The sequence below is a fragment of the Muntiacus reevesi genome, chromosome 4 (assembly GCF_963930625.1).
Source record: "Muntiacus reevesi chromosome 4, mMunRee1.1, whole genome shotgun sequence".
Taxonomy (NCBI): Eukaryota; Metazoa; Chordata; class Mammalia; order Artiodactyla; family Cervidae; genus Muntiacus; species Muntiacus reevesi.
The window spans coordinates 33,259,352-33,287,238 of record NC_089252.1 but is presented as its reverse complement, the minus strand read 5'-3'; the positions used below and the strand labels follow the sequence as shown (position 1 = coordinate 33,287,238).

At 42.5% G+C, this 27,887-nt stretch overlaps 1 protein-coding gene across 7 annotated transcripts in view; it reads left to right on the top strand.

Annotated features, from left to right (window-relative positions):
* Positions 1–27,887, top strand: part of GREB1L (GREB1 like retinoic acid receptor coactivator) — a 246,209-nt gene that overhangs the window by 57,558 nt on the left and 160,764 nt on the right. The window contains exon 1 of one of the 7 annotated variants that reach the window (XM_065932482.1): positions 4,554–4,603. The exons of the other annotated variants lie outside the window; for them this stretch is intronic. The gene's annotated coding sequence lies outside the window, so the exon portion shown is untranslated. Of the gene's footprint in view, positions 1–4,553; positions 4,604–27,887 lie in introns of those variants that run through there. 7 annotated transcript variants of the gene reach the window in all.

Sequence of the window (27,887 nt, the reverse complement as noted above, 5' to 3'; positions counted from 1 at the left end):
CTCTGAGGCCTAAGGATAGGAAGATGAAGATTGCGAATTACAGATGGAGCTGCCCAATGCATGGAGGGGACTCTGACTTACTGAAAGGAAATGCTAACCGTCATCTCTCTTTCTTTCTGGTTCCCTGGAGTATACAATGGTGAAGATTCACCAGAGGGGAGCTTCAGTAAAATATGCTTTTTAGTCTTATCCTTAATATACACACCTGTTTGTATGGAATGTAAACTACCATTTTGCTGACACTGGCTTAAGTAATTAATAATTTTGTGCTGGTTGATTCCAGTTTACTTTGCATTCAGTCTTGCCCTTGATTTTGTGTAGGATGGGGAACAGTCTGTTTACCTGAATGAGAAAAATACAGTCACTGTGATAACCTGTTTTTTTTTTTCCTGCTTTATCTAGGTAATTAAACTACAAAGTAAAAGTTGATCAGTCATGTCTGACTCTTTGCAACCCCATGGACTATACAGACCATGAAATTCTCCAGGCCAGAATACTGGAGTGGGTAGCCTTTCCCTTCTCCAGGGGATTTTCCCAACCCAGGGATTAAACCCAGGTCTCCCACATTGCAGGTGGATTCTTTACCAGCTGAGCCACAAGCAAAGCCCAGAAATACTGGAGCTGGTAGCCTATCCCTTCTTCAACAGATCTTCCCGACCCAGGAATCGAACTGGGGTCTCCTGCACTGCAGGTGGATTCATTAGATGGTATACATATTTTTCATTAGATGGTGTATATATATGTATTTGACCATGGGTGATATTTGCTGGTGGTATGCCATTACCATAGCAACAGGTTCCATTCTGGGTTGCTAGTAATTGCTTTCAGAATTATGACAGCAAAAAGAAGGTTTCCCCGCTGAAGATGCAGAGTGTTTGGGACAAATGCAAAAAGGGCTGCATCCAAACTACTTATTCATAGCCAACAGCTGACTGGCTATAACGACTGAGAAAGACAAGTTGTAACAGCTTCTAGTGACCGCCTGCCCTGTCTTTGTGGCTGTGACACATGCTGTGTTGCTACTTGGCTTTTGGGAAATGGAGAAGGTAAAGTGGGCTTTCGGCTTCTCTGGTGGTTCAGTGGTAAAGAATCCACCTGCCAAACAGGAGACGCAGGTTCAATCTCTCGGTTTGAAAGATCCCCAGGAGAAGGAAATGGCACCCCACTCCAGTATTCTTGCCTGGGAAATCCCATGGAGAGAGAAGCCAGGATGGCTATAGTCCAGAAGGTCGCAAAGAATCAGGCATGCTTTAGTGGCTAGACAACAACAACAACAAAAGTGAGCTTTGGTCTTGGAGTGTTTCTGTTAAAAAATATAATAGCATGAATACCCAGTTTCCTATCCTCCTTCTTCATTCAACTGCCAAATGGACCCTTTTAATTACCTTCCAGATATAGCCAAAAACGAGAGTCAGGAGGCTTCCATGAAATCTAGTAGTCATACCATATTCCAAGGATAAACTAAGTTTTCAGCCTTTATTTTTCAGATCAGTCAGCCATTTCAGTTCAGTCGCTCAGTCGTGTTCAACTCTTTGTGACCCCGTGGACTGCAACACACCAGGCTTCCCTGACCTTCACCAACTCCCGGAGCTTGCTCAGACTCATGTCCATCAAGTCGATCTTGCCATCCAACCATCTCATCCTCTGTTGTTCCCTTCTCCTCCTGCCTTGAATCTTTCCCAGCAGCATCAGGGTCTTTCCCAATGAGTCAGTTCTTCTCATCAAGTGGCCAAAGTATTGGAGTTTCAGCTGCAATATCAGTTCTTCCAATGAATATTCAGGACTGATTTCCTTTAGGATTGAGTGGTTTGATCTCCTGCTTTCCACGGGACTTTCAAGAGTCTTCTCCAACACAACAGTTTAAAAGTATCAGTTCTTCAGCACTCACCTTTCTTTATAGTCTTAACTCTCACATCCATGCATGACTTCTGGAAAAAGCCATAGCTTTGACTAGACAGACCTTTGTTGGCAAAGTAATGTCTCTGCTTTTTAACATACTATCTAACTGGTCATAGCTTTTCTTCCAAGAAGCAAGCGTCTTTTAATTTCATGGCTGCAATCACCATCTGCAGTGATTTTGGAGCCCCGCAAAATAAAGTCTGTCACTGTTTCCATTGTTTCCCCATCTATTTGCCTTGAAGTGATGGACAGGATGTCATGATCTTAGTTTTCTGAATGTTGAAGTTTTAAACCAACTTTTTCACTGTCCTCTTTCACTTTCATCAAGAGGCTCTTTAGTTCTTCACTTTCTGCCATAAGGGTGGTGTCATCTGCATATCTGAGGTTATTGATTTTTCTTCCGGCAGTCTTGATTCCAGCTTGTGCTTCATCCAACCTGGCATTTCTCATGATGTACTCTGCATATAAGTTAAATAAGCAGGGTGACAGTATACAGCCTTGACGTATTTCTTTCCCAATTTGGAACCAGTGTGTTGTCCCGTATCCATTTCTAACTGTTACTTCTTGACCTGCATACAGATTTCTCAGGAGGCAGGTCACGTGGTCTGGTATTCCTATCTCTTGAAGAATTTTCCAGTTTGTTGTGATCTATACAGTCAAAGGCTTTGGTATAGTCAATAAAGCAGAAGTAGACATTTTTCTGGAACTCTCACTTTTTCAATGATCCAGCAGATGTTGGCAGTTTGATCTCTGGTTCCTCTGCCTTTTCTAAATCCAGCTTGAACATCTGGAAGTTCACAGTTCACATACTGTGAAAGCCTGGCTTGGAGAATTTTGAGCATTACTTTGCTAGTGTGTGAGATGAGTGCAATTATGTGGATGTTTGAACATTCTTTGGCACTGCCATTCTTTGGGATTGCAATGAAAACTGACCTTTTCCAGTCCTGTGGTCACTGCTGAGTTTTCCAAATATGCTGACATATTGAGTGCAGCACTTTCACAGCATCATCTTTTAGGATTTGAAATAGCTCAACTGGAATTCCATGACCTCCAGTAGCTTTGTTCCTAGTGATGCTTCCTGAGGTCCACTTGACTTCAAATTTCAGGTTGTCTGGCTCTAGGTGGATGATCACATCATGGTTATCTGGGTCATGAAGATCTTTTTTGTATAGTTATGTGTATTCTTGCCACCTCTTCTTAATCTTTTCTGCTTCTGTTGTGCCCATATTGTTTCTGTCCTTTATTATGCCCATCCTTGCATGAAATGTTCCCTTGGTATCTCTAATTTTCTTGAAGAGATCTCTAGTCTTTCCCATTCTGTTGTTTCCCTCTATTTCTTTGCATTGATCGCTGAGGAAGGCTTTCTTATCTCTCCTCGCTCGTCTTTGCAACTCAGCATTCAAATGGGTATATTTCAGATAAGTTGCTCTTATTTTGTATGAAATGGATGATTCATCTTTTGGTGTTAAAACCACTAAGTTTGTTTTATCTTGATATCACAGTACTCTAATATGAATTTTATTACTTAAAAAAAGTTACATCTTATATAAATACTTATCTAATCCATAACTACTGGGCAGGTGGCTGCATTTCTCTTTCTAAATCATCATTTAGATATTATTTCCCCCTCAAGCTCCCCAAGCTCAGCTCATTTGAAACAAAACATCTCAAGTTTATGGCAAACCTTTATTGTAGGCTCAAAGTGTGTAAAGCTTAGCAGACCTGTATAAGTGGTGTTAGTAGCTGTCATTTAAGTAAAGAGACTTCTGTTTTTTTGATTGATACAATTCATTTATTTTTAAAATAGTTTTTTCTGTTTTTAAGAAAGCTTTTTATTTTGTACTGTGGTATAGCCAATTAACAATGTTATGATAGTTTCAGGTGAGCAGCGAAGGGACTCAAGACATGCTACTGCTACTGCTAAGTCACTTCAATCGTGTCCGACTCTCTGTGACCTCATAGACGGCAGACCACCAGGCTCCCCCATCCCTGGGATTCTCCAGGCAAGAACACTGGAGTGGGCTGCCATTTCCTTCTCCAATGCATGAAAGTGTAAAATGGAAGTGAAACTCAAGAGATACATGTACATATATCAGTTCTCCTCCAGGCTCCCCTCCTGTCTGGGTTGCCACGTAACATTGAGCAGAGTTCCCTATGCTCTACCATAGGTCCTTGTTGGTTATCCATTTTAAATACAGCAATGTGTACATGTCCATCCCAAACTTCCTAACTTCATAGCGAGCAATACGTGTCCTACTGCTTGCTTAATGTTTTTCCAGGCAAGCAGGTCATTCTCTGACGGAGTTTTCTTTATCATTCCACTGGTATCATTAACTAAATATGATTCCTAGGCCAACATGCTGTCATATTCTTCAGCCAGGTGATTACACGTTGTAATCTGGCTGTTTCATCTCCTCTCCCACCTGCCCAGGCTGTGCCCGAGCTGCACTGAGAGCTTGCCCCTTTGTTCCTGAAACCCAGGCGTTCTCACATCTCAGTGACTTTGCATGCCCTGTCCCCTCGGCTGGCCTGGAATGCTCTCCCCTGCCCCCGATCTCACGGACGCATTTGCCTGAGGAAAGCCTGACTTCATTCAGCTCCGTGTTACCTCTGTGGTGAAGCCTTCTCTGACTCACCGTCAGCCGGTGTAAGGGACACCCGGGGCATTTCCCTGCTGAGCATGTGTTGATTTCACCATTACGGAGTAAGTGCCTTTTCTCTTTCGTGTTCCTGAGGGCCTGGGGTACTACCTGGCATGCAGTGTGTGTTGGGTGAATGCGTGCAGGGTCAGAGAAAGCTTGTATTTTTATTTTTTTATTCCTTTATACTACTAATGGAGAGAAGCCGAGATGGACCATGTTTCCCGAAGATACTATGAACATGATGGCTTTGTGTTAAACAACATGCTGAACTTATGAATCAGCCAACCTTGGAGTGAACTGTGAAGTGGGAGAAATCACTAGCGCCCTGGGCTTTCCTTGTAGGGCTAAATTCATGCATTTCCCTGGGGCCTCAAACCTTAATGAGAATGCATGCGGTGGAGACTACTTAGGGGCGTGAGAGTGTGGATCGTGGAATTTCTGGGAGCCCTGAAACCACCGCCACACCCCGTGTGTGCAGGTGTCTCTATGCGGTGACACTGAAAGCCTGAAAGGTTTTTGAGAGCCAACAGAAGCCACCCTTGTGAAGTAAGAATCACTGGTCTATATAGTTTACTCTGAATAGTCTATGGTGTGAACTCTAAGTGTGTGGATGGGTTTTCTGTTTCCTCCTGTCTAGGAAGCTGCTGATAGCCAGGCACCATGGCTTGCCGTGATCTGGGTTGAACTCTCTCTGTCCTCCAGCTTGTGTGTGGGGGTGAGGTCTGCCCCCTTGCTTGAGAACCTTAATTCCAAGTCACAGAAGAGGAGAAAGGTCCTTGTGTTTTACTGATGTACTTGTTCCAGGGCAGGCGCAAATACCACGTCCGCATGCTTGGTTTCTATACAAGGCTGTTCTTTCTGTGAACAGTCTTTGCTTTTGCTGATTATTCACATTATCCATTTACAGTGATGCCGTTCTGTGCCTTTTCTTTTCAGCAGTCTCTTGATGCGGCGCCTGTTTATTTTCTCTGTGAGATGAATGTGCTGTGCGTGGCATGGCAGTAGATGGGGTGTTTTAAGCTATCTCTGAGGGAAATGTCACTTCCTATTTGTAATTCCAGTTGAAAGTGGATCTCACATTGCATAGAGCTTGAATATGTCCTGTCGGGCTTCCTTGCACGCATGCGTGCTCTGTCGCTCAGTTGTGTCCAGTTCTTTGTGACCCCATGGACTGTAGCCCACCAGGCTCCTCTGTCCATAGGATTTCCCAGGCAAGAATACTGGAGTGGGTTTCTATTTCCTTCTCCAGGGGATCTTCCTGACCCAGGGATTGAACCGGGGTCTCCTTGCCTTACAGGCAGATTCTTTACCACTGAGCCACCAAGGAAGACCAGAAACATGGCTCTTGATCAGCAAATCAGTGAGCAAAAAATATTCTGTTACTTTCTTCTTGGAGAATTAGGTGGCGCACAATGAATGCCATGATAGGCTGGGTCCTGAAATTTGGTCACAGGGTAAGACTGCGGGAAAGCTACTGTAATCACAGTTAAATTTAACTTGAGACAGCAAGGAGCGAGCACAGTGGGGGTACTTTGGGGCATTCAGCAAGCAAAACACAGATCTTTTTGTCAGATTTGGACTTGGTTGAATGCTTTTTGGAGGGACAGGGGAAGAGATGACCAACACGGGACTGGGTGGCATCGTGGCCTGAAGCAGGGCAGTTTAGTAACTGGTATCTCAGCATCTTTGTTCAGGGTGGTCGAGGGACAGAGAAAGGCTGGGGAGATCATTGGGAAGCAAGCAGGATTTGGAGGAGTGGTCTTGCTGCCTGCTCTGCCCTGCGGGGAAATGCTTTCTGTTGACCTGGTCTGAGTCTGTTGGAGACATCTCAGAGGTGCTTTACAGGCTTTCGCGTGAGAGGGATAAACACCGGGGCTGAGATTAAGGAGCATATGGACTTGGCCAGATGAGGCAAGCAAGATGCAACCAAACCACCAAACAGGACTGACCACTCAGCCATTGTATTGATTTCCCTTAAAATAAAATTTTAATAGTTGTCTGGTTGAATAACTATGACTTATAACAGAAGGCAAGGAATTTGACTTCTTACCCAACTTCATTCATATGATTCCTGTGCTGAAAGTCGCTCAGTTGTGTCCGATTCTTTGTGACCCAATGGACTGTAGCCTACCAGGCTCCTCTGTCCATGAAATTCTCCAGGCAAGAATACCAGAGTGGGTTGCCATTTCCTTCTCCAGGGGATCTTCCCAACGAGGGATCAAACCCACATCTCCTATGTCTCCTGCATTGGCAGGCAGGTTCTTTACCACTAGCGTCACCTGGGAAGCATGATTAAACATCCTTTGTTCATTGCCTGCCTTGTGGTGATGCTATTTATATTTTCTCTTATAGGCTCAAACATGAATGAATAACTAATCCTTTCTCTTTCAGCCGAAAGAGTATTTATAGACATGCCTGTGTTCGTTGATATTGTCTTGCATTTACAGACTCATTATAGTAAGTACGAGGCACTAGGAATAAACAAGACATAATCCCTGCACAAGAGGATGAATTTGTTGTTGTTTAGTCGCTCAGTTGTATCTGACACTTTGTGGCCCCATGGACTGTAGCCCGTCAGGCTCCTCTGTCCATGAAATTCTCTAGACAAGAATATTAGAGTGGGTTGCTATTTCCTCCTCCAGGGGATCTTCCCAACCCAGGGAGTGAACCCGGGTGTCCCACATTGCAGGCAGATTCTTTACCACTGAGCCAGCAGAGAAGCTCCTGAATATTGCTGTTCAAGAGAATATTCTGTGATGATGGCCCAATATGGTATTCATAGCTGCATGTGTCTCTCAAACACTTGATATGTGGCTCATGAGACCGAGGAACTGAGAGTTTTAATTTATGTTTAATTAATTCAAATATTAATAGTGGCACATGAGGCTAGTGGTGACCACTTTGGACAGCATGGCTCTGTAAATTCACAAATGAGAGAAAGAATCACAGGTGCTCACAACTCAGAGTATGATATGTATTCCAATATAGGTTCCTATGGTATGTTCTAGGAGCATAGGACTTAGAAAAGAGCCTGATGCTGGGAAAGATTAAGGGCAGGAAGACAAGGGGGCGACAGAGGATGAGATGGTTGGATGGCATCACCAACTCAATGGATAAGAGTTTGAGCAAACATTTCCAGGAGATAATGAAGGACAGGGAAGCCTGGCGTGCTGCAGTTCATGGGGTTGCAAAGAGCACGACATGACTTAGCGACTAAACAACAAACAAGGAGCATGGGAGACAGCCTCCAGTGGAGAGGTGACAGGGAACGAACCCAGAGGAGAGGAGATTGCATGGGAGTGAGACTTTGAAACAAAATAATAATAATAGGAGTAATTATTTTAATTATTTTGGCAGAGGCAAAGGGCAGGAAGTCGGGAGGGTTCGTTACAGGTAAAATGCAGAGTGCAGAAGCACTGAAGCATTAAAAACATGTGTGTATGTAGGTCCAGGTGGCTTGGTAAGTGTGGCTTGGTAAGATCTAAGTGTAGATCACTGCAATACTATACTCCGTGACATAGCTCTTGTGGTAAAGGCCTAACTGAACAGATTAAAAACAAACTTTACATTTTGAATATGTACGGTATTTAAAATAAAGTAAAAAGTATTTAAAATAAAACAATGCATACCATACTTATATGCATGGTATATATACTTATATATGTGGTATGCATTGTTGGAGAAATGTCCCCCTTTATCATGTAAAACAGACGCATGAGTTTCCCTTAGGATCCCCATTTCATGGAGAGAAAACTGAGGCCTACAAAGGTAAAGGAATTTGCCTGCAGACACAAAGTGGACAGAGTCAGGATTTGAAGCCAGGCCTGTTACTTCAGAGATCAATATCTTCATCAGTGACCCTCCATCTCTCATTTCAAATTCTTCTCAGTTTCGAATTATGATGGATTTCCCTTGGTCTGTCTTTTGTGACATGTTCCCAATACTCGAGGTCTACTCCTTTTGTTTTAAAAATTTTCCAGTTTCACATTGAAAATGTTTTTCTGGCAAATAGACTGATATTACGAGATCGTCTATTCCATTAACTAAGCGTTTCATGAACTCAGGTTTTGAGAATACCTGAATTGACAACTCCTTGCTTTTTCTGTATATTTATGGCACTAGGAGCCTTTTATATCCTAAATTGGAGTAGTTAGGGAATTAGTCAGTTAAACTGGAGGAGCCAGTGCATTCATTCCCAAATTTGAATGGGCTCCCATGACCATCATTCCCAGAGAATTCTTGCTTCCCTGTGGGGGGAATGGCTTGTTATTTGAGCCTCTCCACATCTTACCCTAAAGGTCATGACCCTGGGCTCCAGCTTCTTTCTTCCTTTTCGCCCTTTTTTGAGAGCAGATCTTAGTGACTGGATAGAAGCTCTGCTATCCTTAACCGAGAGGAGCCTAACTGAGGTTAACTGGCAAGCACGGTCAAGGCCTGAAAATATTCCTTCCTGATTGAGACAGTACGTGTGTTTTTCAACTCAGACGTGAAAGAACTCCCTTGCTGTTATTTGCTGAATTTCCCCAAAAGTGCATCTCAGAGTCATACCAAGGTGCATCTAACATTTGCTCCTGCCAGGCCTGAGTGTGTGAAGACGGGTAATCAGCAGCACCTGTTTGGAGCAACACACGCTCCACTTCTGATTCAGGGACAAGGACGAGACAGGCAGTCTAGAGGGTCTGGGGGGGTGCGGCTGATGTTATCCATGGCTGGAGACGCTTCCCAGAGGAGGATTAACATCAGGCCCTATGAGAAGGGTAGGACTTAGCTGAGCAGAGAAGCGGCAGAGATACAGGGAGCGGGGAATAATGAGAGAATGGTCTGGCTCAAGAAGAAAATGCAACTTTGGCTGCACGCTGACATCATCTGGGGAGGGGCTTCCCTGGTGGTCCAGTGATTAAGACTCAGCGCTTCCAATGCAGGGGACACGGGTTCCATCCCTGACTGGGGAACTGAGGTCCCACATGCTGTGTGATGCAGCCAATAAAGAAATAAATAATAATAAAGTTACCTAGGGAGCTTTAAAAATAGCTCTCCTAAAGATTCTGGTTGGTCTGAGTTGTAACCTAGGCAGCTGACTTTTTTAAGCTTCACAGGTGATTTTTGTGGACAGCCTGAGTTGAGAACCACTGCCAACATCTCCTTCACTCAAAGTGCAGTCCTCGGACCAGCAGAGCCGTCTCCACCTGGAAGCTTGTTAGAAATGCTGAACTTCAAGTCTCGTCTCGGACTTAGCGAATCAGAATTTTCATGTTCACAAGATCTCTGGTGGCCTGTATGCACAGTACAGTTTGAGATTCCCTGCTGTAGAGGAGAAATGAGAGATATGGTTGAAGAGGGCAGATCACCTAACCAGATTTTCTTGTGCTGGGCTAGGAATGAATTACAGGTGGGCAGTGATACTACTTTGCCCTCAAGCCGCTGGGGACGCTTGTATTTCTTGTTGCAAGACATCTCTGGTTATCTATGTGCTCTATAAATATTCTTGCATTCTCTCTGGGTGCCTTGAGGGGGAAAAAGGCAGGGCAGCACCAGCTAAAGAACTGGACTGCACTCCATCAGTAGTGGTGATCCCCTGGAGGTTTTTTATCCAAAGGGGTTCTGTGTAGTGTTTCGTAGTCTAGAAAGATTTTCCTGGCAGAAGCATATGGAATGCTCTGAGCCGGGGGTGTTCTAGGATTGGGGAAGACATGGTCCACGTGTTCCAGTAATTCCCATGAAAGGTGAAAAAGGCCATGAGTTAAGAGCTTGATCATGCTTTAGGAATCTGTATAACATGTAAATACCTGTCCCCAAATCTCCAGGGCAGAGCTTGGAAGAAATTGTAAGAGACATCTTTTTGGAGACCCCTTGTAACTTTTTGTTTTATTTTAGTTTATCTTTGTAGGGCATCCTCTCAGAGAGTCAGGAAAGTTTCTGATGATTAAAATCTACTTGACATAAATAAGGTCATAAACAGGCAACCCTAATTCTGCAGGATCCTCTAGTTCTTGGTGGGTGGGATCTTCTGACTTGAGGGTTGTTAGTGATTTCAAAGGAGAAAGGATAACAATGATGGTCATCATTTGGTGAATGGGCAGTGAGAGAGAATTTCAGGAAATGGAGAGGTTAAAAGTCCAAGTATGAAAGGCAGGCTGTTGTGGAGACTCAGAATGATGTATTCTAGTTGGGACAACACTTTTAGGGGAGCCTGTATATTTTCAGAGATTATTTTGTTTGGAAAAAAATATTGAACTTATCAGTCCACTAACTGGCTTACTCTTTGACACCAAGCTTAAGCAGTCCTCTTCCGTGAATTCTTCCTGAGTCACCCCAGCTCATAGTCACCCCTATTCTTCTTTCTTTCTCTATTTCCAAAAATCCTTTTTAATGAGTCATCAAGTATTTTTTTTTAGTTCTGATATTTTAAAAGTATTATTGTATATGCTGATTTTGTAATAATTAACTCAAGGTTTTAAAGAATTTTTTTATTGGAGTGCAGGTGATTTACAATATTGTGTTAGTTTCTGCTGAAGAGCAAAGTGAATCAGTTATACGTGTACAATATATCCACTCTTTTAGATTCTTTTCCTATATAGGTTATTATAGAGTACTGAGTGGAGTTTCCTGTTCTACACTGTAGGTTCCTATTAGTTATTTATTTTATATATAGAAGTATGTCTATGTCAATCTTAGTCTCCCAGATTATCCCCCACATTCACCCATGATAACCATAAGATTTTTTTTAATATTTACAACTCTATTTCTGCTTTGTAAATAAGTTCATCTGTACCATTTTTTTTTCATCTGTACCATTTTTAAGATTCCACACATAAGTGATATCATTTGTATTTGTCTTTCTCTGTTTGACTTACTTCACTCAGTATGACAATCTCTAGGCCCACCCTTGTTGCTGCAGGGCTTTTAAAACATTTTTCTTATTTATGAAGGTGTCCTATATTCCTGGAGAAGGAAATGACAACCCACTCCAGTATTCTTGCTTGGAGAATTCCATGCACAGAGGAGCCTGGTGGGCTATATAGTTCATGGGGTCATGAAGAGTCAGACATGCCTGAGTGACTAACACACATATCCTATATTCCTCAGTAGATTATAAGCATCTTGAGGACATGAACCTTGTCTATTTCCTCTTTGTCCTCTTGGGAATTTGTCGCTTTTTGAAATAACTGTTCTCAGGGTGCTCATAATTGAGTATTAATGATAAAAAGTAGTTAGCTATATCCTTTTTTGTTTTCCAAGTTTGTTGATGTTTCTTCTGAAGAATAGAATGATGGGGTGGAGGGGAGGCCGAAGAATCTTCAAAGACAGTAAAAATACCTTATGTATTTTAAATTACATTCTGCAGTTAAAAATTAACTCAAAATTGTACTATCAGATAAAATCTTTTTTTGTGTGCTTTCAGTCCTTCATTTCAAAAGAGGAAGTTTTTAAAAAGTAGAGATGTGTACTGTCTTAGTAAACAGTCCTGTTTTCCTCTTCTTTTTAATTGGTACCCATTCTCCTTTGTTACTTTTTTCACCTTGACATTTGGGTTTCTTTTTCTTTTTTCTTTCTGTTTAGAAGTGATGCCATTTGTTGGAGGAAGGTAACTCCTGACCATGTTTGTAGGCAAGAGTGTCACTAGTCATGTGGATGTGAGCCGCTAACACGTTTAAACTGTTAGACTGTGTGTATGGGAAAAGTATCGAACTTAACACTTGAATGGTCTTAGTTTAGTCATGATGTGCTATGGCCATGCCTTTTCTTGGAATTAGGAAACCTAGTATTTGCCAAACTTAGGACATTGAAAATGTGTCAGTGTCACCTAAATGTTGTGGCAAGCAGGAAATTATTTTAATTGTAGTCTGTCATGATGTTTGACATTATGGTAAAAGAAGCTTGTATTATGTAGAGAAATCCAGGTGGAGGCTGAGTGAAAACAGTAAAAGTACTTTACCAGGTTTAAATTTTTTAAAATATAATAATAATAATAATAAAAACCTAAGCAGGGGAAGATCTTTTCAAAGAATTCCTTAATGTATCAATCAGTAGTTTATATCCTTAAAGAATTTTTTATGGTATAATAATGAGCATTTATAACAGAACAAAAATAACCTATTTCCTAACATTAGCCTCTCTGCCTGCAGAGGTGGTAAGACTTGTTAATGCAGATGAGGCCGCCTTCTGTTGTGTGATGCTAATAGGAAATGGATCATTGCAGTTTATGGGGCACTTAGCCATTTTGGTTAATGATAAATGACTGACTTCAAGTGGCATTCCTTCACTGATTTCCCACTATTCATCACCTGAAAGAATGGAACCCAAACATGAAGTTGATTTTGAAGTTGTCAAGAGTTTCACTGTGGCGTCAATCCATCATAAGCCAAAGTGTTCATTGACTTAGGAAGAAATAGTATGAATGAAAACACTATAAATGTTTTATGCTCCTATTTGCTTTTGTTCAAAAGCCAGTTTTGTCACCGTTCTGTCCTCCTCTAACTTCTGTTCCCCCTTCACCTTCCCCTCCCCCTCTCCAAACATGCTTGGGTTTTGAAAAGTCCCTAGATTTTATCTCTGCAGATGCTTGGATGTAGTTACATTGTTTTGTTCTATAAAATCAGCCAAAATAAGCAGGAAGAATGGAATATCTTTTCACTCATATGTCCCCCTACAGGCCAGGCTTTACACAAAATTAGTTTGGAAAACTTTTTCACTGCTATATTCTTGCTATTATTATGCTATTTCCTTGCCTTTCTTATCATCTTTCCTTGAAATATTATCTTGAAATACCCACCATTTCCTACCCTCCAGAATATACACCATTCCTGATTGGGGAGGAAAAAGGCCGTCTATTTGAATAAAGTCACACTATCCTAGAGTTAGACTCTCTCTCAGAGGATTATTCTCCAGCTTAATTTCAGGGAGGCCTTTCTGGCACTGTAAGGGTTACCCAAGATACAGCCACATCTAACATATGCCCAAAGGAAGTTTGACTCTTTCCTGTGTCCTCTAGTGTTTGGAATGTAGAGTCTGTGTTTAATTCCATACTTGTGATGCCGTCCATGTGGCTGGTATTTGGAGGGTGTTTGCTAGATAGCAAAGGCTATTCACAAAGGAAAATGTCAGCGTTCTTGCAGATTGTTGTAGAATCATTTAGTGTAATTGAGATAATTTGCCATTTATTTCATTGGTTCTTAAAGGAATTTGGACCTCCCTTATCTGTGTGTATTGTTGGAGTGAGGATGACAAGACATTTTGTTCGCTTTGTAGCACTTAACAGGAGGAAGCACATCCTTGGCCACTGGTGTCCTAGGGGTGAAGTCTGTGCAGAAACTCCCTCCCAGAGGCGGGTCTTTTGTCACAGAATGTCTTGGTTCGTAGCAGACTGCCCCCCTCTCTGGAAGCTCAGTTCCTCCTTTTAGCAAATAGCATCCATGTACACACCCCTTCATGGATCACAGCCTTGTCGTGGCGAAGGGGCTTGCATAGCTCAATGAAGCTATGAGCCATGCCATGCAGGGCCACCCAAGATGGACAGCACCCCAAGAATTGATGCCTTCACATTGTGGTGCTGGAAAAGACTCTTGAAAGCTCGTTGGACTGCAAAGAGATCAAACCAGTCAATTCTAAAGGAAATCAACCCTGAATATGCATTGGAAGGACTGGTGCTGAAGCTGAAGCTCCAATACTTTGGCCATCTGATGTGAAGAGCTGACTCATTGGAAAAGTCCCTGATGCTGGGAAAGTTTTAAGGCAAGAGGAGAAGGGGGTGACAGGATGAGATGGTTGGGTAGCATCACCGACTCAATGGACATGAATTTGAGCATGTCCATTTGAGCTGGGAAACAGTGAAGAACAGGAAAGCCTGGCATGCTGCAGGTCATAGCGTTGAGTTGAACATGACTGAGCGAGTGAATGGCAGTTTGTAGTCCTACCTTAAACAGCAATAACTTGTTAGCCACTGAACAACATCCATGTACACCTTGTTCCTGGAGAATTTTGTTGTTGAGAGCTTTAGGCCAATGAATTAAAAGCATTTGAGGTGCCTGAATTCTTTTCATGCTCTCAAATCCCAAACATTGGTGAAATTTTTTGAAAAAGCCTAGAAGTAGTGGAGCTGAAATATTAATCAGGTCTCCTGTGATCATTTTAGGGGCCTTCCAGGTGGTGCAGTGGTAAAAAATCTGCCTACAATGCAGGAGATATGGGTTTGCTAGGAAGATTGCCTGGAGAAGGAAATGGCAACCCACTCCAGTATTCTTGCCTGGAGAATCCCAAGGACAGAGAAGCCTGGTGGGCTATGGTCCATGGGGTCACAAAGAGTCAGACAGGACTGAGCAACTGAACACACAAGAGTAACAGAGTCATTTTTCCTATTGAAAGACTAGAAATAGCTATAGGACATAATTTGATTACATGTCTTACGTAAATCCTATCAACCTTTTATTACTGGTTGTGATTAGAAGAATCACTAATTTTGAATACTTACTCAGCTTGGCTCAAACCAATTACCAAATTTTTAAACTGGCTAACTCTATCATGCTATACTGATTTGTTATGACTGTTGAAACATATCCATCATTTACTTTTTGCCCTGCTTCTGTATGGTGTGGCCATTGGTGGCATAGAGACTAGGGTGGGAGGGCTTTGCTAAAAGGTAGAGAACAGAGGATGGGAGATAGAAGAGGAGGAACTTTGAGAAGAGTAGCTAAGAGCATGGATGCCTTGGTAGACCAGATGCTTTTTGATAGTACCTACCATTTCTTAACTCTGCCATATTAAAGTAAATATTGATGGCCTTTTGCTTTCTTCTTTCTTCTTTTTCTTCTCTTTTCCCTCCTGTCCTCTTTAGGTGGATATAAATATGTGGAAACTAAAGAAAAACAGACTAAGATATAAGATGCACAAGTTTTGTTTTTTTCTTCCCCCCCAGGAGTGGGGTAGGATTTGTTGGAAGATTTGAAGAAACATACCTCACTGCCCGAAGGATGTCTCAGGCTTGAATTGCAGCAATATACTTGTTGGAAGGAAGTGGGTTCCATATTCAGAGGATTTTAATGATCACTTTCAACCTATGTCTCCAAGTGTTTTGAATGCAACAAGTTCTTAAAGGCTAGGTCTTCACGTGGGCACTTTTAAGATAAAACTCAGTGTATATACATCGCATTCTTACCCCCATGTGCAGTTACTGTCGTTTATTGGACTTGCATAGAAACCGCCAAATAATCTCAGATTTACATTAAAAGTAGAAAAAGAAGTTCCCAAATGGAAAATTACTGGTAGATTTTTTTTTTTAATTCTGAAATGTATCTGGGGAAAAAACTTCTTAGAAGGGCTAAACTCTTAACCATAAATATAATATTTTTCAGAGATTTTCTAATTGGTTTTGAAAGTATCCCTAAAGGATATGTTAGCTGTTAATGATCGTCTTTCTTCACTTACTGATTCAAAGGTGTGATGTTAGTTTTCCCCTGTAGGCTGTTACTCTGCTTCTTTGCACTTCAAAAAGATCTAAGGTCACCGGTTATGACTTTGCCACTTCCTGCCCTATTGGTCTTACAAAGGGGTTTTGTGGGGTTAGACCTTACTACTGTAAAGAAATCAGCCCAAGTAAAAATTCTTGATATTTGCATGTCTATTAAATTCAACACGTTGGCTTTTTATATGAGCCTGTTTTATTATATAATTTATAATGTGAAACTTACTGGGTCGCAAAGAATCAGACATGACTGAGCACGCACGCACACACACACACACACACACACACACACACTCTTCCTGGGACTTCAAGAGTTCCATTTATAAGAGCTGAAATGCTTTTTGCCTCCCTTTTCTCCCTCTCTGAATCCAGGGTGAATCATGATTGAGTAAGATGAATGGATGAATGTGTAGTTGAGTAAGAAAGCCAATCAAATCAAAGCTGAGACTATATTGAGGAACAACCAGTCAGAAGGTGTTTATGTCTCTATGAAATTCTGTTGACCTAACTCCCCCTACCCCTGTAAAAGGCATTATTAACACCTTTTAGTCAGTTGCCCCTCATAGAATCTGCTCTTTTGATGCAGCAGCACTGACAGGTCCTTCCCAAGGCTGCTTCTGCCTATATATCATTGGTGAGGGACGCTTGTGTTCAGGCTTGAGCTACAGCAGGCTTGAATCAACACACCTGCTTCCAAATCCATACAGTATTTCAAATCTTTATTAACTTAGCCCATACTATAGTTTTCCTGATTGTGATCATTCTCTGCTACAAGCAGTTGGCAGTCCTGTGTTTTTTTGGTGGAGGAATACTTGAGCTGAGTTGGTAGGAACATCAAGCAAACAAAAAAAAAAGTGATATTTCTCTTTGGGGTTTTGGAGTTACTACTTCACACCACCCTGTGTTTTTTCAACACTTCAGAATGTGAGAGTAAATTTCAGGACACAGTCCCCACTGCTCTTGCATTTACTTTTCTAAAAATATGTTTCATTTAGATGAAAAAAAGTATGTCTGATCTTTCCCCAGAATTCCAGGTTCATACATACCACTATCTGCTTTTTACCTCCGGTTGGATATCTAATAGGTTTCTGAAATATAATAGGTATAAAATGCAATTCTTGATTCCACTACATAACCACTCCATCTACCTCATACCTGCTTTTCTTCCCCCTTTCAGTTAATGACAATACCTGGTTGCTTAAGTCAAAACCTGAGTTTTTTTTTAATGTTTTTCTTTTCCTGAGCATACGTACTAAGTCACTTCAGTTGTGTCCGACTCTTTGTGACCCCAAGGACTGTAGCCCACCAGGCTTCTCTGTTCATGGGATTCTCCAGGCAAGAATACTGGAGTGGGTTGCTAGTTCCTACTTCAGGGGATCTTCCTGACCCAGGGATTGAACTCACGTCTCTTATATCTCCTGCATTGACAGGTGGGTTCTTTACCGTTTTACCACTGGGAAGCCCTTCCCAGAGCATATCCCCATTCAACCTGCCACTAGGTTTTGTCTCCAGAATAGGTTCCCAATCTGTCCCTTTTCCTACCATAGTTCCAGCCACCATCTTTTCTCACTTGAATGACTGCAATGATCTTCTCCCTCCTAGAATGTGTTCTCCATTCAGAGCCAGAATTATCCTTTTAACAGAGATCATACCCTCTCTGTCCCCAAACCCTATGGCAACCTCCCATTAACTCCTGGAACAAAATCCACATTTCTTGCCCTCCAAGGAGCTTTGAGGTCTGGTATCTGGCTACCCAGGCCACCTTATCTCCTATCATTTCCCTCTCACTTACTGACCTTCTTACTCAAGCATTCTCAGCTCATTCCCTCCTCAGGGCTTATACCTTAGCTCTTCTTTGTCTGGAATGCTGTTCCTCTGTGGCTCCACGTGCTGACTTACTCTTGTTCGAGACTTACCTAATAAACTGCTCAGGGCTTCCCAGGTGACCTAGTGGTAAAGAACCTGCCTGCCAATGCAGGAGACATGGGTTCAGTCCCTGGGTCAAAAAGATCCCCTGGAGAAGGAAATGGCTACCCACTCCAGTATTCTTCCCTGGAGAATTCCATGGACAGAGGAGCCTGGTGGGCTCTAGTCCATGGGGTTGTGAAGAGTCAGACATGACTAAGTGACTCACACATAAACTCCTTACCTGTCAGTTCCTCAAAGAGACCTAAATCCTCCCTTCCCTGTTTCTCTTCATCCCATCACATATTTGATTTTACTCTTGGATGAAAGGTCACTGTCTAAAATCCTTATTTACTTATTTACCTATTGATTGTAATTTGCCATCTACCTTTGAAATAAGCTCAGTGTGGGCAGGAACCTTGCCTGGCCTTGTTTGTTGATGTATCCCTAATACTACCAGCACTGTTTCATATGTGCAGTAGGTGCTCAATTAATACTTGCGGTTGAATTAGTGAATAAGAATATTTAGGCCCATTAAGAATATAAACTATTGAATCCATAAACATACTTATAGATTATACTTTAGTGATAATACTGCTGCCAAATCTTCATGAGTGGCCCCAAAGCAAGGGGATAGATCTTTCTCTTCTGGTTATTCTATTAATTTGTGGCAAAGCTAATGAGATTGGCAATTGCAGTCATCTGGCGTATTCTCTTGCTGTATCTGTGCATATAAACTAGTCATCATTTATCAGTTGTGCATATCTTGTATTTGCAACTGGCTGTGAGTTTTATATGCTTGAAGAACAGTACAAGGTGTACTCCTTGTAGGTAAGAGTCTGAAATTGTGATAAGTGCTCATTATGATGAGAACAGCTTGCACTGAACAGGTCGTAGCCATGCATATTTCTCTCTTTAGAAGGAAAACATCAAATTCCAGACTGAGTGTGATAAGCACCAATTAATTTAACCGTCAAGATTCTGAATGTATTATGATTTTTCAGGAACTAATGAATATGGAAATAATGAGCACTTAATGTATTTATTTTGTGATTGTAAATCTTTGCAAATCAAGTATAACGAGTTGGATGTATGCCTATGATTAAGGCAGAAAAGAGGAGAAAGCTAAAGAGTCTTTTTCTTTCCCTGCCTGTAGTTTGCTGGTATATGTCAATAGGCTGGAGGCCACAGGCTCACCAAAGTTAAAAGATGATGAAGATGTTTTGGTTTGGTTTCTTTTATTGATTGCTAAGACCACATAAGAATTCTTCTTAGCCTCTTCTTTCCAATATTGCATTTTGTTATTTTCTGTCATTTGATGGATATTTTTCTTTCCACTTTCTTAGGAAGAGTAGCAGCCTTCAAGGTAAAGAGCTTTTCTCACTGACTTTCCTCATGAATTTCCCAGTCCTCAACTATCTGTGTTCTACTGCACAGTAGCAACTTTTTCCTTAGGAGTTTTGGTCATCTTGCCTTCCCCCTCTTCCACTGACAACTGCCCAATACGAAGTTGTGCTATATTCCCTAACAATAGAAGCTTTAGTTATATGCAGCAACATATTTTCTTGTAACTAGTTTTCCTGACAGGAATCACCACCCCTTCACCTCTAGCCAAGGATCTGGAATTGGTGTATTTGTGACTGACCTGCAGGTCTTACAGAATTGAGGTTCATACTTTTATTTGAACTTAACATTTCCTTTAATTGGGACTTGACTTTTAGCCTAGATGAAATCCTGATTTTCAGTTAGAGTGGTAGTCTTAACATTCAGTTATTGACCATGACTACAGAGTAAGAATTTTAAGTTAATTCTTTCTCATCACATCATGGAAAGATTGATTATGGCATCTCAATCATTTCCAGACACCGCCAGTTCAGGGACAGCCATCACCTGTTGTTAAGGGAATCTTCCTTTTGCCGCTTCCATCCTGCGGTCTCCCTCTCTTCCCTCCCTCTCTGTACCGGGGAGGCTGCCTGTGAGGACTCTCCAAGGACTCCTGTGGCCCTTGCCTTCCAACAACGGCGGAGTCCCCGTAGGAGAGCCAGGGCGCGAGAGCGAGGTCAGGCTAATTATTCTCCAGGCTCCCTGCTTGCAGGGCTGCCTTGCGCTGCCTGTGGCCCTCGACCTAAGGTCATGGTTCTTCACTCTCAGACTTTCTCCTTTCAGGTTCCTGCAATCAATCCTTCCTCTCTTCCCTTCCCTCCAGGGTTGTTAACAATGCTACTGCTACAGTCCTGAATTTCAACATTATTCCCAACCCTGTGCCCAGAAATTTGCAAATAGTCCCTTTCAAATAAGTCTCTGCAAACCATCCTAACTTAAATGTGCCATCTGTTTCCTGTTGGGATCCTCTCTGATGCAAGGGTTATCTTTTTTTGGATACTATCAGCTATTTTTTTAATTTGGGGGAGAATTCACCTAGGAAGCTGTCTGGTCCTGGGCGTGGTATTTTGGGAGGTTTTGGATGATTGTTTCAATCTTTCTACTAGTGATTAGCCTAATCACATTTTCTATTTCTTCATGATTCAGTTTTGGAAGGTTGTATGACTCTAAGAATTTGTCCATTTTTCTAGGTTGTCCAATGTGTTATTATATAGGTGTTCATGGTATCCTCTTATATTTCCTTTTTCAAAAATACTTAATACTTACTTTTACTTATTCGTTTATTTGGCTGCGCTGGGTCTTAGTTGCAGCATGTGGTATCTATTTCCCTGACCAGGGATTGATCCTGGGTCCTTTTGCTTTGGGAGGACAGAGACCTAGCCTCTGGGCCACCAGGGAAGGCCCAACTATTCTTGATTAAGTACCTACTACTCAGATATCACCTGAGCAGCCTATGGAGCGGGTACAAAATAAAAGAAAAAGTCACTGCTTTCTGGGGAAATCTATCATGTGAGATCGACAAGCCTCTCCTTTACCTCATTCAGTATTCAGTCAATGTTTATTGACTAGCTTCTGTAAACCAGACATGGTGTATGGATCTGAGGTGGATTCAAAGGTGAGCACTATTTAATCCCTGCCATTTTATGTCTTGAACTGTGTATTTATAGAACATTCTAGCGTTCAGATAATTAAAATTCACAGTCTTGGACTGGGCAGTTCCTCCATTTCCCAGCCTCACACATTTGCCAGGATTAAACAATAGGTTCAGTATATCATCACCAGCCACCACCGCTACCACCAACACCACCACGGTGTCCGTCCGTCGGGGCTGATTGTGAGCACGTGGAGGGCATGAGCTTTGATTTATTCATTGTTAGAGTGTTAGTACCACACGGTGCCTGACTGGAGCCTGCAGAAGCCTTTCAGCCTGTGACTTACGTTGTTTGGTTGAGTGATTCCCCTAGTTCTATAAACCTCTCTAATGGCCAGTTTCTGACCCTCTGTCACTGCTCTTTGTGGCCCTGAACTGAGAGGGTAGGTGTCACCCTGCTTTCTGCGTCCCTCCAGCCCACGTGCTGTGAAAGCATTAATCGCTCAGTCATATCCAATTCTTTGCGACCCCATGGACCGTAGCCTGCCAGACTCCTCTCTTCTTGGGATTTTTCCAGGCAAGAATACTGGAGTGGGTAGCCATTTCCTTCTGCAGGGGATCTTTCTGACCCAGGGATTGAACCTGTGTCTCCCGCCTTGCAGGCAGATTCTTTACTGTCTGAGTCACACCAGCTCCAGGTGCTGTAGACCTTATGAGTCGTGTCGTCCGTGGCCCCTGCCTTGGGAGCTTGATAAGAAAGCAGGAAATCGCCAGCCTCTCTGGCTGTGCCTGATGTCTGGCCCTGGCCTGCTCTGCTCTTAGTTCCCACCTCCTAGTTCCATCCAGTGACCTCTGTGATTCTCAAGCGTGACCATATCCTGAGCCCACAACAGGACCTCTTTTGTGCCTTCATCTTGCTGGATGGAGATCTTTTAGAGTCTCAGGGAAACCCTTCTGGGCAGATGGAAGATTTCAGGTTGAACACAACTCTTCTTTTCTTTGTGTCAGCACTGGGTAAAACCAGTAGGTGTATTTCAGAAGAAGGGGCCTCTGGTTAAATGTGGGCCATTGTCTTTAAAAAGTGTCTTCACTCTACAGCGTCCCTTAGGACTGGTGGCTCCCTTTTCGGGGAAACCTGATTTGCACAGTGGAGTTGTAGCCACCAGAATCCCAGGCCATAAGAACTTTTCTGCTCACAATGCCTGCTAACCCTGAAGATCCTAACACAGGATTGGGCAGGTCAAGGAGGACACAACACTCCCTTCCTGTGTCGAGGAGGAGGGATGTGTGTGGGTGACCCTGTCCAGTTAGTGAGGCCTCCTGGTTGTCTGTAACTTTGTTACGTGATAATGTTTGGCCGCCCTGCCCTTCATGCTCCCAACGGGAGATATTGTCAATCGACACTTCAGCCAAAACTCTCCCTGATATTTTCAGGGTGTGCGGTGGGGGTGTTGTACCTTATGACAACCCTGTTTGAGTGTTCCAACTGCCAGGGGAGCACTCAAAGAAAATTCAGTGCACTTTACTGAAGGACTGGGACCTGTTACGAAAAAGTGATAGTAAACCGCACAGGGTTTTGTGGAAACCTTCCCCCCTCTTGCCTCCTTTCCTTACTCCATCTCCTGCTCCAAGTATCTTAACTTTCTCTTTTTCCTTTAACTTATCTTGCCCTTCTCTGTGGGTAAGCAAAACACAATCTATAGTGGAATGGTTTCATCTAAACCTGAGTCTGGGAGCATCTGGAGACATTTTTGGTAGTCAGAGCTGGAAGAATGTTGGTGGGTGGAGGATAAGGATGCTGCTGAATGTCCTACAATACAAAGGACAGCCCCTCCGAACCCCTCAACATAGACTGCTCTGGCTCCAAATGTCAGTATTTCTAAGTTTGAGAAACCCTAGTCTAGATTCTAATCTGTCCAACAGAACGTTCTGTGATGATGGAAATATTCTATATAGTTGTTATTACTATATGTGGCTATTGAGCATTTGACACGTGGTTAATGAAACTATGAAACTGAATTTTTTATTTTAATAGCCACATTGTAGCTAGAGACTACCACAGCAGACAGTGCAAATCTGGGGTCCCCTGTCCAAACTCTGGCTTACAAAAGTGATGGGCAGAAAAGGTTGGTACCTTAGGGGAAATTTAGAGGAATCTCTAAGGGGGTGGATGCCTTCATAGAAGCCATGAGACTGAATGCAGGGCTGGTTTCTTGTGGACAAGACAGAAAGTGCTAGGAAGGGCACCTACTGGGACCCAGCCCTTGGGGACCGTGGACAAGGCTGCCTGGGGGGAGCCGCAACCTTTAGCAGAGGACTCAGGCAGCCACAGGTGATCTGGCTGGAGGGAAATACTCTGACTTCACTTTCCCCCTTCCTTATACTCTCCTTCTCTCCAGATCTCCCTAAGGCTAATCCTAATCAGAAGGCAGAGCACAGGTAACCTCTGCGGCTGTGTGCCTCCCAGCATGGAGCAGGGTGATGAAAAGAGAATGGATCAAGGGATAAGCCGGGAGTACCTAAGACACCTTGTCTGCTCTTTTTCTGTCAACCTTTTCCCCTTCTCACTGGCCTTCCATGTAATTTTTCCTCCCATTTTTACTCAGCCTTCTCTTGGTAACTCCAGTTTGTCCTTTCCACAAGTGCGTGTGTAGTATCGGTGTTATAACTCTTTGGGACGGCCCCTCAGTGTCTCCGCTCTGCCTGCCTTGCCGTGGGATCCCAGACTCACTCCCATACCAGAGCCTTGCTTCTGTCCATCTTCAGGTTAGTTTTTCTGTGCAGAAAACCATGCAGTTGTACCCAGTGATGGAGTGAATGATGAGTGACTACACAACAAACTCCAAAAAGAACTTTCCAAGAATGTCATACATTATTTACCTGGCAGCAGGTGGCATTAGAAGTCCTAGGGGCACTAAAAGATGGCTCTCAAATCACTGAGAATTTGAACTTCTTGACAAAAGAGAAAGGTGATTTAATCATCAAGGGCAGAGTTAAGAAAGGCAAGACCAGGCTGGAAATGGACAGGAGAGAAGCAAGTGATGATTCAAAGATAGGATGTAGATGCCTGGGGACCTGGATAGACACAGGAGCAGTGGAGAAGTAAAAGGTAGCATCATTTCAGTAGTCCAAATCTGAGTCATGGAGATAACTGTTGTGTCATTGACTGAGGGAAGACAGCAGGATGAGTGGCAGATTTGCTTGGGATGTTGAACTTGAAGTGGTGGCAAGACAATCTATGGAGATGTAACAAGAGCATATAAGGATGTATGTCTGGAGCTCAAGAGAGTGGCTGAGGCTAGAAAACAAAAGTGTTTAGGATCTAGAAATGAGAGATTCCCAAAGGAGAGAGGATGAGAGGTTTCTCAAACTTCAGGTCATGCTAAGAATCACCCTGGATATGAAGAAGTTGATGACTACCTCCCTCCAGAGATGTAGGTTTGGGTCAATATAATTGTTCTAAAATATTCATTTTTAGTAAGCACCCTAAGTGATTTTGTGGCACTCTGAGAAGCAATATATTTTAGCAGAGGGATGTTCCAGAGACTGAATTAGGAGACTGACTGGTGCTCTGAAGGATTTGAGGGGAAGCGGGAGGAGTGAAGAATAAGGATGAGATGAGCAGAGAGCTTTGTATGATGTGTCCGGTGTGAAAAGGGAGGTGGGGCATGAAAAGAATTTCAAGGATGTAGCTGTTAACACTGTTGAATACTGCGGAGCAGAGGCTCCAACATCCTGGCCTTAGGAACCCTGTGTGCGTGCATGCTCAGTCAGGCAGTCGTGTCCGACTCTGCAACACCGCAGACTGTAGCCCGCCAGCTTCCTCCGTCCATGGGATTCTCCAGGCAAGAATACTGGAGTGGGTTGCCATTTCCTCCTCCAGGGGATCTTCCCGACCCAGGGACTGAAACCGTGTCCCCTGTATCTCCTGCATTACATGTGGATTCTTTTACGGCAGAACCACTGGGGAAGCCTAGGAAGTCTTCACACTCTTAAAAATCATTGAGGATCTCAAAGAATTTTTAAATGACATAGCCAGTGGTGTGCTGGTAAAGCAGTCTTTCAAAACAAAAGCCTTAGTTTATGGCAAATGCCGATTTCTGTGGTGGAATCTCTCACCATGAACTATTTTAAGCAATGAATTGCTCTTCTGCAAGGTAGTAGGAGCCAGCACCAATACATCATTGTATATCTACTGATATTCACCATATTGATATTCAAAACCAGGATTTAAAACTATTTCACTTACATCAAACAATAATCATTTATTACATGTTAATATGAATAACCTTTTAATGAAAAGCCACTCGTCTAAAACAGGGCAAAATCTAGTGACAAGAACATCATTGTTTTACATTTTTACAAGTCCTTTTCATATCTGGCTTAATAGCAACAACTGAGTTCTCATATCTGCTTCCTCACTCAATCTGTTGCAATATCGGTGTCATGTAGCCACTGGAAATCTCCACTGTACACTCATGAGTCAGTGACTGTAAACGATACATTCCATTGTAGTGTTATTATGAAAACAGTTTTCACCTTACAGATGCCCTGAAAGGATCTCAGATGCCCTCAGGAGTCTCTGTTAAAAAATATATATATATACACACACACACAAAATAAAAATTTTAAATATCAATAAAAGTTAAGTTTTTTTCTTTCTGCACCCCAAGTGTTGTCTTGCACAGCACACAGCTTGTTAGTGACACCTTGTTGTAGAGGGTTAAGGTGGACATAATTCCTTTGGGTTTGAGGACTCTCAAAGAGGGGCAAATGTTAAGAAAGCAAAATCCATAAAGTTGTGAATATGGAAGTAACATTTACAAGGAGCATAGAGGGAGTGGTAGAAGGTGAGGAAAACAAGACAAACTGGCCTAACACTTGGTGAGGGATGGAAGGACAGTAATTGATTTTCTTGGTCACCACAGACTAGGTGGAAGGACACTTGAAACACTTGAAAGAAGAATGTAATAATCAAGACACTTTTCAGAAGCCAATTAGTAATGCAAATATTAGTTGTCTTTGACTTCTCTCACAAGAGCAAAATCAGCAAAACAGAGACCTTGGCCAATACTTTGGACATATTCTGAGAACTGTGTTTTTATAACACAGTTATAAGAAGTCAGGCAATGTGAATAGTTAATAGTTGCATAGAGCATTGTTTATTCTAAGTAGGTCAGAACAAGTCATTCTGATGGTTCTGAATTGCTGTGAACCAGGAGGACTGATCTGTCCTTTTCCAGATGGGTATTCCTTTTGGCAAATGAGCCTATTTCCACGAACAAGCCATTGGAGATAAATCTTTGACAAAAGGATAAATTATGTCCCAAGTGGCACCTACGCACCTGCCAGCTAAATATTTCTTTCCGTTCTCCAGGCACATATGTTGCTTAACAAGAGAACTTTATCCTAAAGACATTATGCTCAGCTAGATATCACCTAATCCCCAGAGAGGGCTCAGCCGATAACATGTCAGGATGTCAAGTATGCGGAAGCATATGCATTTTTGCTGACCACTTTCAATGGGAGAGAAGATTTCAATAGCCAAAGGAAGACATCTCTGTTAGTAGAATTTTAGTGACTGAGAAAAAAAAAAAGAAGAGCCAGGCAGGTAATTGCTGAGGCAAACAGTGAAGACAAACGTCTACTCCACCAACTCTGGGAAGTCTGTTTTGGGGGCTTTATTATATGTTGTAAATTGTGATGACAACAACAGAAGCATATTTTATTCAGAACCAAATACATGGCAATAGCTGACTCATGTCACCTTACCTCTTCTGCAAGAAGACCCAACTTCCGTTGTGACTCAGTGGTAAAGAATCCGCCTGCAATGCAGGAGACTCGGATTCGATCCCTGGGTCACAAAAGATTCCTGGAGGAGGAAATGGCAACCCACTCCAGTATTCTTGCCTGGGAAATCCAATGGACAGAGGAGCCTGGCGGGCTGTACAGTCCATGGGGTCGCAAGAGTCGGACATGACTTAGCAACTAAACCACCACCTTATCAACATTTCACAGAGGATGGGAGCTCTGAGAAGATGCTTACACAAGGCTGACCAGCTAATAAGAGGCAAGGGAGAGCAGATCCACAGACACTTACTCTTCTGCCTTTTATCCCAGTGATGTAGGATAGCACCAGTGATGGTCCAGCACGACAGAGTATTCAAGAAACTTGCTTCGAGTTTGGTCTAATGCAATTTTACGACAAATTAATTGTGCCAACAGAAAGGGAGACAGTATCTGGGTTGTAAAATAATTTCTTCCTTTTTTCTGCCCATTAAAACTCACAAAATACTTCCCTCAAACTTGGATCCAAATCGCATTCCTTAGAATCCTCTGAAATACTTGGCTCAGGGTTTTGTCTTTTCCCTAAGTTAGAGTGCTCTGTGATTGCCCCCGTCTTTATGGTGAGTAAAACAAACGTGCTGGCTTCTTTTCTTTCTCTCTTTCCTCACTATACATGTATGAGCTTTTTCTCATAAATAGGAATTTTAATTTTTTAAGTAAAATAACAGTTTACCAATGTCTTGCTCATCCTGATGTCAGAAAGTGGGCAGTTCTCTTCCCTGACTGGCAAAGGCAGAAACATCAAAGGAATTTCTGCAGGAGGAATTACTCGGTACACAGGGGCTGTTTGTTTTGCCTGTTTGCCTGCTCTTCCCATGTCTGCTATCAGGGATTTTTCACCAAGGTGGCTTAATTATTGCAGTTCAAACTCCAAGTTACTACAGTAAAGGTGCTTATACTCTCTACTAATTTCTTTTTTTCCTTTTTTTTTTTACTGGTAGTTTAATTATCTTTTTTTAATTGGGGTATAGTTGCCAGTACACATGTGCTCAGTCATGTCTGATTCTTTGTGACCCCATGGACTGTAGCCCACCAGGCGCCTCTGTCCTTGGGATTTCCCAAGCAAAAATACTGAAGTGGGTTGCCATTTCCTTCTCCAGGGGTATCTTCCCAACCCAGGGATTGAACCCGTGCCTCCTGCATTGGCAGGCGGACTCTTTAC